The sequence below is a fragment of the Stegodyphus dumicola genome, chromosome 6 (genome assembly GCF_044657685.1).
Source record: "Stegodyphus dumicola isolate Sdum_Otavi_A_Nest chromosome 6, ASM4465768v1".
Lineage (NCBI taxonomy): Eukaryota > Metazoa > Arthropoda > Arachnida > Araneae > Eresidae > Stegodyphus > Stegodyphus dumicola.
In genome coordinates, this window is record NC_140773.1 from 136,201,410 (window position 1) to 136,215,639 (window position 14,230).

Here is a 14,230-nt window from a genome sequence, read left to right on the forward strand (position 1 = left end):
GAAATATTTCTAGATGGCCTTTTAGAAGTTAATAGCGTAAAGCATATTTCAAATGAGAACTAATTTTGTTAAGTTATTTTTATTGTAGCCTGTGTTATTATTGATTCGATTTTGTGCTAGCTTAGCAATCTAGATAAAATATAATAATTTAACATTAAAGTAATTGGCATAAAAAAACCTGCCTCCTTAACCCCCACTTTTGAAAACTTAAATAATTTTTTAGGTGAGTAAAGTTGTTTTGTTTAAATTAGATAACAATCTTTCATGCATTTATTTAAATGCAATATTGATGTTAAGTTACAAAATTATCAAAAAAAAAAATATATGATATTATATTGAATCGGTAGAAAAATATGCCAATGTAAAATTTACAGTTAGGCTGAAACTTAAACTTAGATTAGCAGAAATTTTGAAAACTATACCAATTTAAGGTTGTTTCTTAATTAGTTTTCAATAGCTGTTATTATAGTTATCTTAGAAGCAGTAGTACAGTTTTCTTAGTTAACATGCAGATAAAGAAATGATTAGAAATAACCAGGCATTTAAAGAAAAAAATCCCTGCAAATTAAAAAAAAAAAGGAACTTTATGCTAAGAATAGCGCATTTTATCTGTTATTTTAAAATTGAGTGAGTAATATTAAATTTTTTAATGTTCAGTGTAAAATGCATACTGCAGTAACATTGTCTCTTCTAAATTATAGCTATCTTTCACACACAGCTCATTTTAAACGCTGGTTCTTCAAATTAAAAACGCTAATTTCTATGCTGTCAATTGCATCTCCGCGCTCAGTGTCATCATAGCTACGTCATCACACAAAGCTTTATGAGCTAGCCCTTCTCTTTTAAGTCCTGGTCTTCCACCCCCGTCAAAAACAAGAGGCCGGGTGAGCATTAGTAGATTAGTGAAAGTATTAGGAAAGACATGAAGAAATATCCAGGCCATAGCTTACAGGCTTTAATTATATCCCATCATAAATCATAATCTTTTCTCATATAATTATAAAGTTTTTAATTATACAATTATTTATAAATGAACATAGAATTAAATTTTTATGGAAGAATAATAATAAATAAATTAAAAGCATAAAAGTCCTCAATTTTTCTCAAAATGTCCATTTTGTTTTTAAAGTCCTTTTCCTAAAAATAATTGAAGTCGAATGAAATACTTTTTAAAGTCTCTTGATGCGAGTAAGTCCAGCTTATTTTCACCTTGTGGAATAATAAGTTCACAAATATTATGCACTTTTTCCAATAAATATGATTCAATAATAATTTTTGAATAGAAGATATTTAAAATTTTGTTTTCATATAAAACCCAGAAGATATACAATTTATGAATAATATATTATGTGCATTCAATCTTCTTATCGTAGGTAATTAGCAATATATTGATATCTTTTAAAATAGAATACATTCAATAGAATTCAATAGAAAACATTACAATTCAATATACACTGCTCGACATTGAAAATGCAACACCAAGAAGGAGTGGTCAGAAAGTGATGAAATTTGGAAAAAAGACAGAGACAGCAAGCAGCTGTCTCTGTCTTTTTTCCAATAATCTTTATTTCAAAATGATAGTCAGAATACAGAGCGAGAACGGCGTCGGCTCAGTACGATGTAGGACCACCGCGGACAGCGATGCACGAAGAAACACGTCTAGGCATAGATTCAATAAGAGTGCAGATGGTGTCCTGAGGGATGGCTCTCTATTCCCTTTCAACCATTTGCCTCAGTTCGTCTTCTGAACGAGGCAGGGGCAGAGCCTGCAAACGGCGTCCAATCACATCCCACACATGTTCGATTGGTGACAGGTCAGGAGAGTACGGTGGCCAGGGAAGCATCTGTATACCTTGCAGAGCATGTTGGCAGATGCGAGCACTGTGTGGCCGGGCGTTATCCTGCTGAAAAATTGCATTAGGCAGCCCCTGAAGGTAGGGGATTGCCACCGGCCGCAGTACATTATCCAAGTATCGTTGGGCCGTCATAGTGCCCTGAATACGAACTAAAGGTGACTTGGAATCGTAGGCAACAGCGCCCCAAACCATTATGCCACGTTGTAGCGGGGTGGGGCGTTCCACAGTTACTGCCAGATTAGATCTGTCTCCACATTGAAGCCACGTATGCGGCGACTGTCACTGGATAAACAGAAGCGTGACTCATCTGAGAACACGACGTTTCGCCCTAAACGTTGGCGTCTATGCTGTGGGGTCAGTGACAGTCTTCTTAACGGACGCCGTGAGTGCAGGCCACGTTCAACCAATCGACGGGAAATGGTTCTGGTCGACAACGGGAACATCCAGGGTATCTTGCACATGCAGAATCGCGGTACAAATGACTTGCGGGATCGCTACAGCTTGTCGGTGGATGCGTCGATTCGCGCGTGCTGACGTCACTCTGGCTGCACCTGCACTCCTCCTTCTTCCCACATTTCCTTGTTCCAACCCAGGACTTAGAAGAGACTATTTATCCCTGGTTCCAACCATGTTCGCCATAGCCGATGCACCGTGCTCGCATCCATTTGGGTATCAGCTGCGATTTGACGTAAGGAACAACCCGCCCTACTCAGTCCGATCACCATACCCCTCGTAAAATCGTCTATCTGCTTTAAGTGCCTTCGTGGACGGCGGCCTGGCATTCTCTCCTATTACACGTATCCTCCGGGAGAAAAACCTACTTTCTTCGATAATTCGTCTGGTAGAAATAACGACACGAATATTGCCCATTCTGCACGTTCTTTCCCTCATATCCTACTTCACGTGCGTCGGAGAGCTGCGCATTTCACATTATTCGCATAACTCAATGACGTGCGTCTACTCTAAAATTTGCATAAATTTCTGACCACTCCTTCTTGGTGTTGCATTTTCAATGTCGAGCAGTGTAAATAATGATATGATACAATAAGACATTAACATTTTGAATCCAAATTTTGGCATGTCCTCGCCAACAGATCAGCGTGACGAGCTTGCTGATGGTTGGGGGGTGCTAGGTACAAAATATCAAAAAACCTCCGTTGCCTAATAAAAGGTAATTGGTTTTTGGCATTGTATATTACATCAAAGTGCTTTTATAAAAAATTCGAAATTCTACAAGATTAAAATTTAAGACAAATAACTTGTATAATCAAGTAAGAGTCTTGTGGGAAATTTGGAAACTAAAAATGAATATTACTCTACAACAAGAAGAAAGAAAAAAAATTGTTACAAAATAATTTAAAATTATGTGAAAAATATGTGTTTATGTGTTGTGTCGAGAACAGTTTAGCATACACATTCATCTTTATTGAAAATCTGGTATGAGGGCCAGAAAAGTAAAAAGTTTTAAATTTGTTGTGTTTATGAATGTGTTAAAAAATTTTTATATTTTAAAATGTCATCCTTAAAAAGCATAAATAACATGAAAATTTGCATCTTAATTTGGAATATAATAGAAATATTTTCATCGACAAAAATTGGAAAGACTTTTATTTGAACATTTACTTGTGTGAAAAATTTTGAACTTTTACCGTGTGGAACTATCAAGAACTTTACAAAATTTCATTGGAATTCATTCATTCATTTCATTCTTACATTCATTTCATTCTTACCTCTAAAATATGCTATTGTTTTAAAAGAATACAGTTCTAAAATTAATAATTCAATTCAAAATTTTATGACTTTCAGTGAAATGTCAAAGCAGAATGGTCGGCATCTGCTCGTGTTGGAGACGGCTCATGATGGCCACAGAAACTTCACTTCTAGAAATGTTAAATAAATTAAAAGATGTCACCAAATTAAAATACTGGAGAGAGAGAGAATTCATTACGAATTTGTTCTTGAGTAATAGATAGTGAACTCCATATTTTATAAAGATGCAGTCACAGACTTTGTGAAGAGAATTTAGAGCTCAAAAACCAGTCGAATAATTGATCTCTAGACAATGCGCCGTCAGACAGTTCTATTCTTGTCAAAACGTTTCTGGCATAGAAACGTGTCACAATTCTCAACCATTCCAGCTATTCATAAGTTTGTTTGGAGAACTTTCTCTTCTCCAAAATAAATTTTCATCTCATACCTCATTATTTTAATACCACCGAAGAGATTTTAAAAACCATGATCACAGAATTAATACAGTATTCGAAAGTGAGTGCTACGAAGGGATCAAATAGCTCTGTGAACATGCTAAGCTTGTATAGACTTGCATTTGCTATATATTGAAGACTAAAAAGTAGGAATAATATTTTTTTTTAACTTCTGATTTTGCTTGAACGTGTAGAGACTTGTAGACTTGATTTTGCTTGAACTTGTAGGTTAATTGGTAGCTTGCATGAGAGATGAAAAATGAGCAAAGCCTTCGCTGGGAATCGAACCACGGACCTCTGTAATACGCCCCCAGCATGCAGACCACTACACCACGAAGGCACGCTAAGAAGGCGGAAGAAATACCTTATAAATTTACTCTTAAAACTTTTCTGAATAGCTTTTATGAATTTTAATGCTAGATTCTTCTTCGAGAAAGCTAGTAATAAATTAATTTCTATAAAGGTAATACAGGGCGATAGTATTTGGTGGAAACAATTTGAAAAGTGATTCGCCGTTTATAGTGGACGATGCAAAATCCCATTTCGAGATTAATAGCCCATTCTGGTTAACGCCCTTTTGGGATAAAAATAAATAAATAAGTAAATAAAAATCATAAAATGTTCATAAAAATAATGCTAAAAATCACGTATTGATTCCAGTTTTAAGTCTAAAACAATTTTAAATTAAATATTTTTTTCCCTCCTAGTGTAGGATTTAAATCGGCAGGAATTCAAGATAATAAAATCATAAAAACGCGTATTTAGAACAAACACAAATTATTCACTTCTTTGAAAATTAATTAATTAATTAATTTTAAAGAAATTAAATAATGAAGAATCTGCAGGAAACGTATGTATGTTCCTCGCATTATGAAAAAACAACAGTACCTAGAGCCATTATATTTTGAACAATGTTGACCTTCACGCGAACATAGGCAAATGGAAGCCCGAATTTTGAATTCGAATTTTACATTTGATATTTTGTAAAACATTAATGAATTTTTCGTTAACAAATTCTACGAACTGAAAGCTAGCAGTGGTAACACTAAGCGGAATAATAATATTTTTTTCGCGAGTCTGTCTGTCAGAAATTCTAAAGAATCGTTGTTTTTAAAATTTTTTTGATTTTGCTCTTGAATTGAATTTTATGTGGCGCTAAGTGCGAAGAACATAGTATTTAATAAATAATGTTAGAAATAGAAAAAAAGGTTGTTGAGTCATTAAAGTTTTTTTTTTTTTTTTTTTTTCCCTGAAATGTGCAGTGCCCTCGCTCGGACTCGAATCCTGGGCCTGTCGAATATGCTTCCAGTTACATGAAGGCAAAAAAGGGGGAGCATACCTTATAGCATTAATGGCAACACTTAACACTGCATCAGAAATTCTAAACATATACCACTATGCTGCTTTTAAAATTTCTCTAGCGTTCTGTTGAATCATGTATGGCATAAGTACAAAGAAAATGGTGCTTAATAATAAAGCTAGCAGGAGTAAGTGTAACAGCAGATTAGTAGACTGCGAGCTCATAGAGAAAGTAGAAACCTTAACAAACCCTTTTCGGCGATCGTTAAATCTGTTCTCTTTAAGAATTTTTGTATTTATTTAATTTTTAAAAATATTTTTGATACTATGATGATAAATTCTTCGAGGTATTAAATTATAATCTGAAGTTCCCAGATCGCAATCTTTTTCTCATAGTTTTTATCCTTACGTAACTTTTAATTTTAAAGAAATCGCTTATAGTCAAGCTTTCATTTAACATTAAACAGCAGTATGAAATTTTTAGATTGCGAGCCAGTTTCCCCCCTTTTTTTAAATAAAATTTCATCGGCAATTTTGAAAAAAAAAGAAAAGTTGAATTCTATCAAAAAATGAGTAAAATTAATCAAAATAAACAAAAATTAATAAAAAAATATAAAGTCGGAAAATACAGAAGGGCGAGAATCTTGTCCATAATTATTTCCATAATTAAATACTCAGAGTTCATAATTATTTCTATTGAAGAAAGGGAGAGAAGGGAAGGCTGTGATGAATTAGAAAGAAACGGAAGACCTGCAAATATTATTCCACCGGATGTTTGTTACGCCGAAGTCAAACAGGAAGGAAGTATTTCCTTTCTCAAAAAAGGAAAAGTCGAAAAAAGTATTCCCGTTATGCTATTTAAGTTGGAAGAAGGCCTACGGTGTTCATTGTTACAGTCACTGAAAACAAAAGGAAAGAAAAAAAAAGATCTTTCGTGGCATTTTTACGGCGAGGCAATTCCAAATTGTCTATTTAGCTTGCGTGTTGTGACAGAATGACACATAAGTCAACATTCAAAAAAAGGTAATAATGCAGCAAAATTATGTCACTGGCTTTCTTCAGCTATTGTAATCATTTCTGATAGTATCCAAAATTAATAATTCCATATGCAGAATATTGTTACTGCATGTATTGGAGACTTTCGAGCAAATACGAAAGGAAGTAAAGCTTGCGTGTTGTGACAGAATGACATGTAAGTCAACACTAAAAAAATCTGATGTGTACACAACATGACTTCCTTGTATTGGAATATTAAATTATACTCATTTTTCTTGCATTTCATTTAAACTTATTGGATTGAATTAAATCTACTTCGCCGACAGCGCATAAACCACAATAGAATAAATGCATTCTTTAAAATTCACTTTACCATAGCGACACTCTGGCGCTAGATTCACTTAACAGTATTAATAATTATACAACAGTTAACTTATATAATAATTATATAACGGAAACTAAGTTAACTGTTATATAATATAATAATTATATAACAGTTAACTTATATATTTCGTTCATATTATAACTCATAATGCACAAAATTTATATCATTTAAAGAATAGAATTATCTAATCGTTGCCACATGTTCTATTCAAATACTATAATAAAGCTAGAATGATGTATAAAAGAAATTAAGCAAACAAAACAAAAAGGAAACAGTTTTTCACAGACGATTGAGTATTTCTCATTTAATTAATTCAATTCTCACTTCGCGAGAAGGCAAAAATACATAAAAACTCAAAATATATATATTAAAAATTACGAAGTAAATCTCAAACGCTTATTTCCTCGAAAAAAATTCCAGAAAGGATTAAGCATGATTTAAATAATAAATGAAGGCGTTATCTTTGTTGTTGCGAAGCTAAGTTTCTCTAGATTGGCAACAAATCCACTAATCTTCTGTTTCAAATGCAAACGTCAACGGCCGCCATTAAAAAAGGCTTAGCGGCACTTAGACAACTTTAAAATTGTGTATAATTCTAAAAATATTGCATAGAGATTTACTAAAGGTATAAAAATCTTAACCCGAAGATAAAAACAACATAATACAATCATTTTTAAAGCAAAAAATGTACAATTTACAAACATATAAGAGTAAAGAAACTGAGATCACTGAGCCGGGTAACAGAGTGGATATATATGTATATATAAATATATTTATATACGTTTGGTGCGGCCGATTGCAACCAAAATACGAGGTGCACATCTACATGTTATAGCAGTCCTATATACAATATTTCAACGTTCTGAGGCTACTCGTTTTTTAATTATGCGAGATACATACATACATATGTACGCACGTACGTACAGACGACACACACGCAAAAAAATTTCTCCCGAATCCATTCATTCTACACTCCGTTTTGGGAAAAATGGCCCTTTATTCTGTCCATGCATACAAATGTAACGCAAAAACATCGTTCAAATGGAATCGAGAAAAGTCAAAATGGATATTTTCGTTGAAATACAACACGGAAATTTTTCATGATTGCAATACTTCCTTTACTTCGTGCAAGGAAGGAAAGATAATAATGAGGCAAATTTATGTCTCAAGTGCTCTTCAGTTATTTCTGATAGTGTCCGAAATTAATAATTTCATATGTAGGATGCGCTCCTGCATGTATACGAGACACCTTAGTATCAAGTTAAAAGAAAGTTTATACGTAATTTAAAAATAAATAAATAAATAAATAAAGGGCTCAAATAGCGATTGTACAAAATCGTTTTTTAAAGGCCCATAAATATTTTACATATTACGTTAAACACTTCCGGTTTCTCAAGTAATATGCATCACTAATTCATTAAAAGTCACCAAAAGGATAATAACTGAAATGAAAAATTAGGAAAGATATGAGTGTTTTTTTAACGTGAGGAATCGAAAGAACGCCGTCGGGCGTTTTAGTGTTAAGGTTTTTCTACACTCTTCGCTGAGCTTGCAGCCAACCAGTCTGCTGTTGCACTTACTCCTTGCTAGCTTTATTATTAAGCGCCATTTTCTTCGCATTTACGCCACATATAATTCAACAACAAAATTTCAAAAGTTTAATGTTTTATGTGTTTACTTTATTTATTATATCTTGTGTTCTTCGCGGTAACGCCACATAAAATTCAACTCTACAGCAAATTCAGAAATTATATAAAACCAACATCTTTAGAATCTTTAGAACTCCCAATAGAGTGTTAGATGTTGTCATTCATATTTTTATATTGACTATATTATTTCTTTAAATCTAGCTGCTCACGCGGCCAGCCGCCTAAAATAGTTATCATAAAAAAGAAAAAGTGTATAATGATTTTAATCAGCTAATGTCATTTCATAAAAATATCGAATATTTCTAATTAGACATCTCATTGTTTTAATACATATTCATTTAAATCAATCGAATCTGAAGTAGAGAACAAAATGTTAAGAACTGCTTTATTGCTTTTAAATCTCTTAACTTATTACTCGGTAACCTTCCAGATTACATTTGAAAGTACCTTAGGCTTTATTGAATGGCAAGATGCCGGCGAGTGGAAAGTAAAAGTATCTTATGTCCATCCAACCCAACGCAATTGCTTTCACAGAGCCAAGTTTGTTAATTAAAACTTATAGATAAATATCATACATATTCCCGAAGAGCAACAGTCTTGTGTGCTCTAGATGAAAATATTTTGTTTCGAACTGTGTGCCACTGCTCACTTTGAAATTGTTGAATTTTTTAATCAAAAATTCATTAAAGTTTCACAAAATTTGAAATAAAAATAATAAAACAAATTCGAAATTCAAAATTCGGGATTTCAGGTGCACATGTTCGGGTGGAGGACTACGTTATTGAAGCTTTAATAGCTCTAGGTACCGTAATTTCCTCACAATGCGAGGAACATACATACATACATGTAGATTTTTTCATTGTTTAAAAAATGATGCAGGGCGACAAAATAGGCGTCAAAAGTTTGAAAAGTGATGCGTCATTTATAGTTAACCAACGCAAAGCTCAATTTTGATACTAAATACCTTCTTTCAAGCTAAAACACCCTATGCCAATCAGTTTTCCTGGGTTCGAACTACCAGCATTCTGTCGTCTTAACCACTCTACCACTGCATGAATTTTACTGTTTCACTCTGGAGGAATATGAAAAGTATTTTATAAAGGCTGACAGAGAGTAATCTTTGATATTTCACCGTGGGTATGTAGTTTCGGTTTAAGCGATAAATCAATTAAATAAAATTTCAAAGAAGTTATTACGACAGCTTTGCTCACACGATATTTTGCACAAAAAATTTAAATGTTTTTCCGGGTTCCGGGTTTTTTCAAAAATCAATGAGAATTTTGTATTGGGTTTGGGGTATCAGTGAGAAAAGTTCTTTCAGAAACTAAATAAATCGAGTAAAAATAAATCCATCCTCATAGGATCAAAATTAGCTAAGTTGCTATAGAAATCAAAATTATTCGAAACACAAATATTACCAGAGCTAGCATGCATTCTAAACAGATGAATACGAATATCTCAGAGATATCTTTTACGTTAGAAAAACGTTAACACGAAAACATATTTTATCTCACGAAATTCAGTTTTTATATCATCCTCAAAATCAAGCTTCTAAAACATTCTTTTAATCGGATGAAAATGGTTTTGAACACGTTATTCTGTCTGCTTTTTTCAGGGTGAATTAAAATTTATCGAACACTCGTTATAACACTTCAAAAGTTCCATTCACTTTATAATTTCACAACAACTTTATAATTTTGAAGATAAAAATTTCAAAACTAAAAAAAACCAATATTCAGAATGGAACTGAAAAGTTGTACCTTGAGTACAATTTATATATTCTACGTTATCTTACTGTGTATTAACTATTTACAGTCACATGTTTACGTACTATAATATGTTTTCGTATTATAGATTGCAGTAAAACATGTAACAGCATTCTGCAGAAATTTCAGTGGTACAGCTTCGCGAAATGCATTCCTTCCCGCTTCGTAGAATTCAGATATATTTATACAAACTGCGTCGAATACGGAAGCTGAGAATATTACGATAATGTTGCACGAAGCACAGGCGAAGGTGGGCGTATCTGGATTGAAAGACCAGATTATTTACTAGGGGATTAAATTCTGCTACTGTGAGAGTTCTCTTAATTAGAGTACGTAAACACGAGATTTTTCATTATACGTAATGATGCCATTCAGTGGTCTTCGAGAGTTATCGATAATGAGATATTAAAACTTCTCATTACACACTGATTCTAAAGCAGCTTTCTGTAAATGCTATGCATGACATGAATATTTATTTTGCCCAAAAAGGCTATTAGTATAGAAACGGTATTTTGCGTTGAATAATTTAAATGCCTTGTATCACTTTTAAAACTGTTGCCACTAAATATTATCCCTCTGTATTATCTTAAAAAATTAAACAGTGAAAAGTCTGCATGAATGCATGTATGTTTCTCGCTTCGTGAAAAAAACGAAGGTACCTAGAGCCATCAAATTTTGAATAACTTAATCCTCCGCCCGAAGAGGGTCACCAGGAAGCCCGAATTTTGAATTTCGAATTTGTTTTATTTCTTATTTCACATTTTCGAAAAATTCAACGAATTTATCATAAACGAACTCAATGATTTGAAAGGGAGCAATGGCAACACTGTACGGAAAGAAACATTTTTATCTCCAGCTCGAGAGACTGTCTGTCGAAAATTCTAAAGATATGTTGTTTTTAAATATTTTGTGGTATTGCTGTTGAATTGAATTTTGCGCGTTTAAATGCGAAGAACACGATGTTTAATAAAGTTACCACACAAAATGTTACAAAAACGCCCTTTTGGGCGCAGTATAAAATCTAAAATCTTTCAGATTTTTAATTTAGTTAATTAGTTTTTGGCATGATTTTATGATCCGTACCTTAGAAATGATCAACAATTACCGTAAAATAACTGAGCCGTTTTCTTTGAAAGTGGTTAAGTCCATTTGATATTATATGGAGATATTTAAGAGTTTAAATGGTTTGAGAAATGTAATGTAAATGGTTTGAAAATATATACTCTCATTTTATGTTTTTTAAATACTAAATTGATTTTAATTTATAATGTGATCGTTTTTGAAGTTAAAAGAAATTTATGCTTTTGATGATCTCGAATGCACTGAACCACTTTCAGCGTCAACAAAATGTGAAACATCATACATCTATGAAATATTAAATATGGGATTTCCATTAAATCAAACCAGTTTTAATCACATTTTTATTAAATATGTCAAAAAATAAAAAGGCTTTATTTCAGTATTTCTTTAGGTAATGCCATTTAAATTACTTTAATTACAAATTTTTATTAAGATGTGCCATTTTTAATTTTTATCATGATGAGAATTTTTTAAAAAATAGTCATGATGCATTGGAGAAATATAAGGTAAGATCCTTAGCATCGTTCAATTTTTCGGATGTGATGGGGTTGGCATGATGACATAAAGATGTTAGTATTATATTTTCAAATTTCCTGATCTTCCTCGTCTGGGGGATAAATCTAGTGTTTTAAAGTCGGCATTGCCATCAAATGAAGTTTTATACAGCATTGTGTAATGATTTGTTTTTTAAAACCCATATTAAACATATTTTCAGGCAATTACCTCTTCACCGTTAGTATTTTTTCGTCGTCTTGGAATTGCATTTTCTAGTGGTTTCGTCGAAACAAAATCATCTCGTTTCATTTCATGTAAAATAAACTTTCTATGTTTTCGGCATTATGATAGTTAGTTAGTTAATTAGTTAATTCTAATCACTGGCCCCCAGCCCACCTAGCAGGCGAAACCTGCCATATGGCTATGAGGGTATAGGCCAATCCACAAAGCATATATATTAGAAAAAAAAAAAAAAAAAAAAAAAACTCAAAGCAGATACTTACATTCCAAACACTCTCGATGAAATAGTATATAAATGTGTCGTTTCCATTTCTGTGTTTTTTTTTCATTCCAAGTTTAAAATCTTCATAAGTTTTACTTTCAATTAGTTATTATTATTCAAAACTTCTTTATATCATCAAAATTCATCTTAAATTAGCAAAAAAGATGGAAATTTTAGGAGATGCAGATGTCAATCAAATTCTCACTGCATATGGAAGGCTCCCTGCTTACTTAAAAAGGTTTCACCTCCAGGGAAATAATATATGTAAAGTTTGTAATAAATTCGGCAATTCAAAGCATTTCGACGAAGACTGTTGCCTGACTGGAAGTGTGAGAGGAACAAAAAAATATAAATTTGCGAAGTTTGAGGATTTATTTAGTAACTATAAATCGTTTAGAAAATTTGCAAGAGATATTATGCAAACTGTGAATGAAGAATATTGGTATGGAGATATAACAAAGCAGAAAATTATACTGAAAACAGAAATTATTGAGGCATTATGATGGTATAATAATTTGTAGGAATGTACAGTAATTTTTAGCCCAAATGAGGGTTAGCCGAGAAGGGCTATTAGTCTCGAAACAACATATAGCGTTGAATTACTATAACGACTGGATCACTTTTCAAATTGTTGCCACCAAATATTACCGCCCTGTATTATATTTAAAGAAACTAAATAATGAAGAATCTACATGAATGTATGTATGTTTCTCGCATTGTGAAAAAGCAATGGTAATTCTTAATAACGTAGTCCTCTACCCGAACATGGTCGCTGAACGCTGGTAGCCCGCGAACGGGCTGGCTTGCATGGGCGTTTTCGTAGCTCTGCCCATATGTAACGTATATTCGAGCCAGTTTTCCTTAGAAAGTCCTCCACGAAGGCTATTTTCTCCTCTTAGGCAGATTTGAATTGTATATAAAATGCTTTGAAAATTTTAATTTAATGTGAAGAACTCAAATTTGGTAGGGGAAAAAAGAGGCTCGTACAATCATCTGACTCTAAATAAAAGAAACGGTCTGAAAACATTTTAATCAGTCTGCAGAATTATGTTTATTAACCAACTATATGTACTTACGCATTAACGCAACCACCATAGCACAATTTGGCGATTTTTTACAGATGAAATGGTAAAAAAGTTACTTATCGGATGCAAATTGGTTGTTTTTCTCGCTTTTTGTTTAGAAAGATCCCCAAGCTATCGATATGTATCTCAAGACAGTAAACATTATAAATATATGAAAAGAAAACATACTTTAGCATTTTAAAATATAGAATTGAATTATTAAATAAGGATTACTTGATACATTAAAAAAAAAATAATAAAACACTTCTTTTTCAAATCCTTCTCTTATTCTTTTACTCTATTCTTCTCCCGAAGTACACAGCGATCTGATTTTGATTAAAAAAGCACCTCATATTTGCGAAGACTAGGCTTCGGGCAAAGCTCGGCAACAGCAGCTATAGCGGAACATTTTCAGCAAAATTCCGTATTCCTGCAGACATTTTACAGCAGTTTCTTTCACTGTTGGCTAATTACATAAGCTCATATTGTGAAACTAAGTTTAATGCAAAAAAATATCAAAATTTGTTTATAAAAACCAGAGGCGTAGCTAGGGTTTTCAGCGCCCGGGGAGAACTGAAGATTTTGCGCCCCTTTCTCTATGCCAAGAACGGAAAGCATTTCATTCTAAAATTTCGTAACATCAATTTGGCGCCCCCTGAATGCTGCGCCCGGGGACAGATGTCCCCCTTGCCCCACCCTAGCTACGCCATTGATAAAAACCGTTGGAACTTTGAATAAAACGAAAAAGAAAACATACGAGAATGGCGGCGTTGCTTGATATGTTGTTGCTCGGATTGTTATGAGCAGGGTTGCCGGAAGAATGGTTGCCAGAGTTTGACATATTCTGAAAATATGGCGACTTCAACTAAGGTTGTTGCGTTAACACGTTTTATGACATCTTTCAATTCTTACAAATCTCGTGAATCTGATGCGT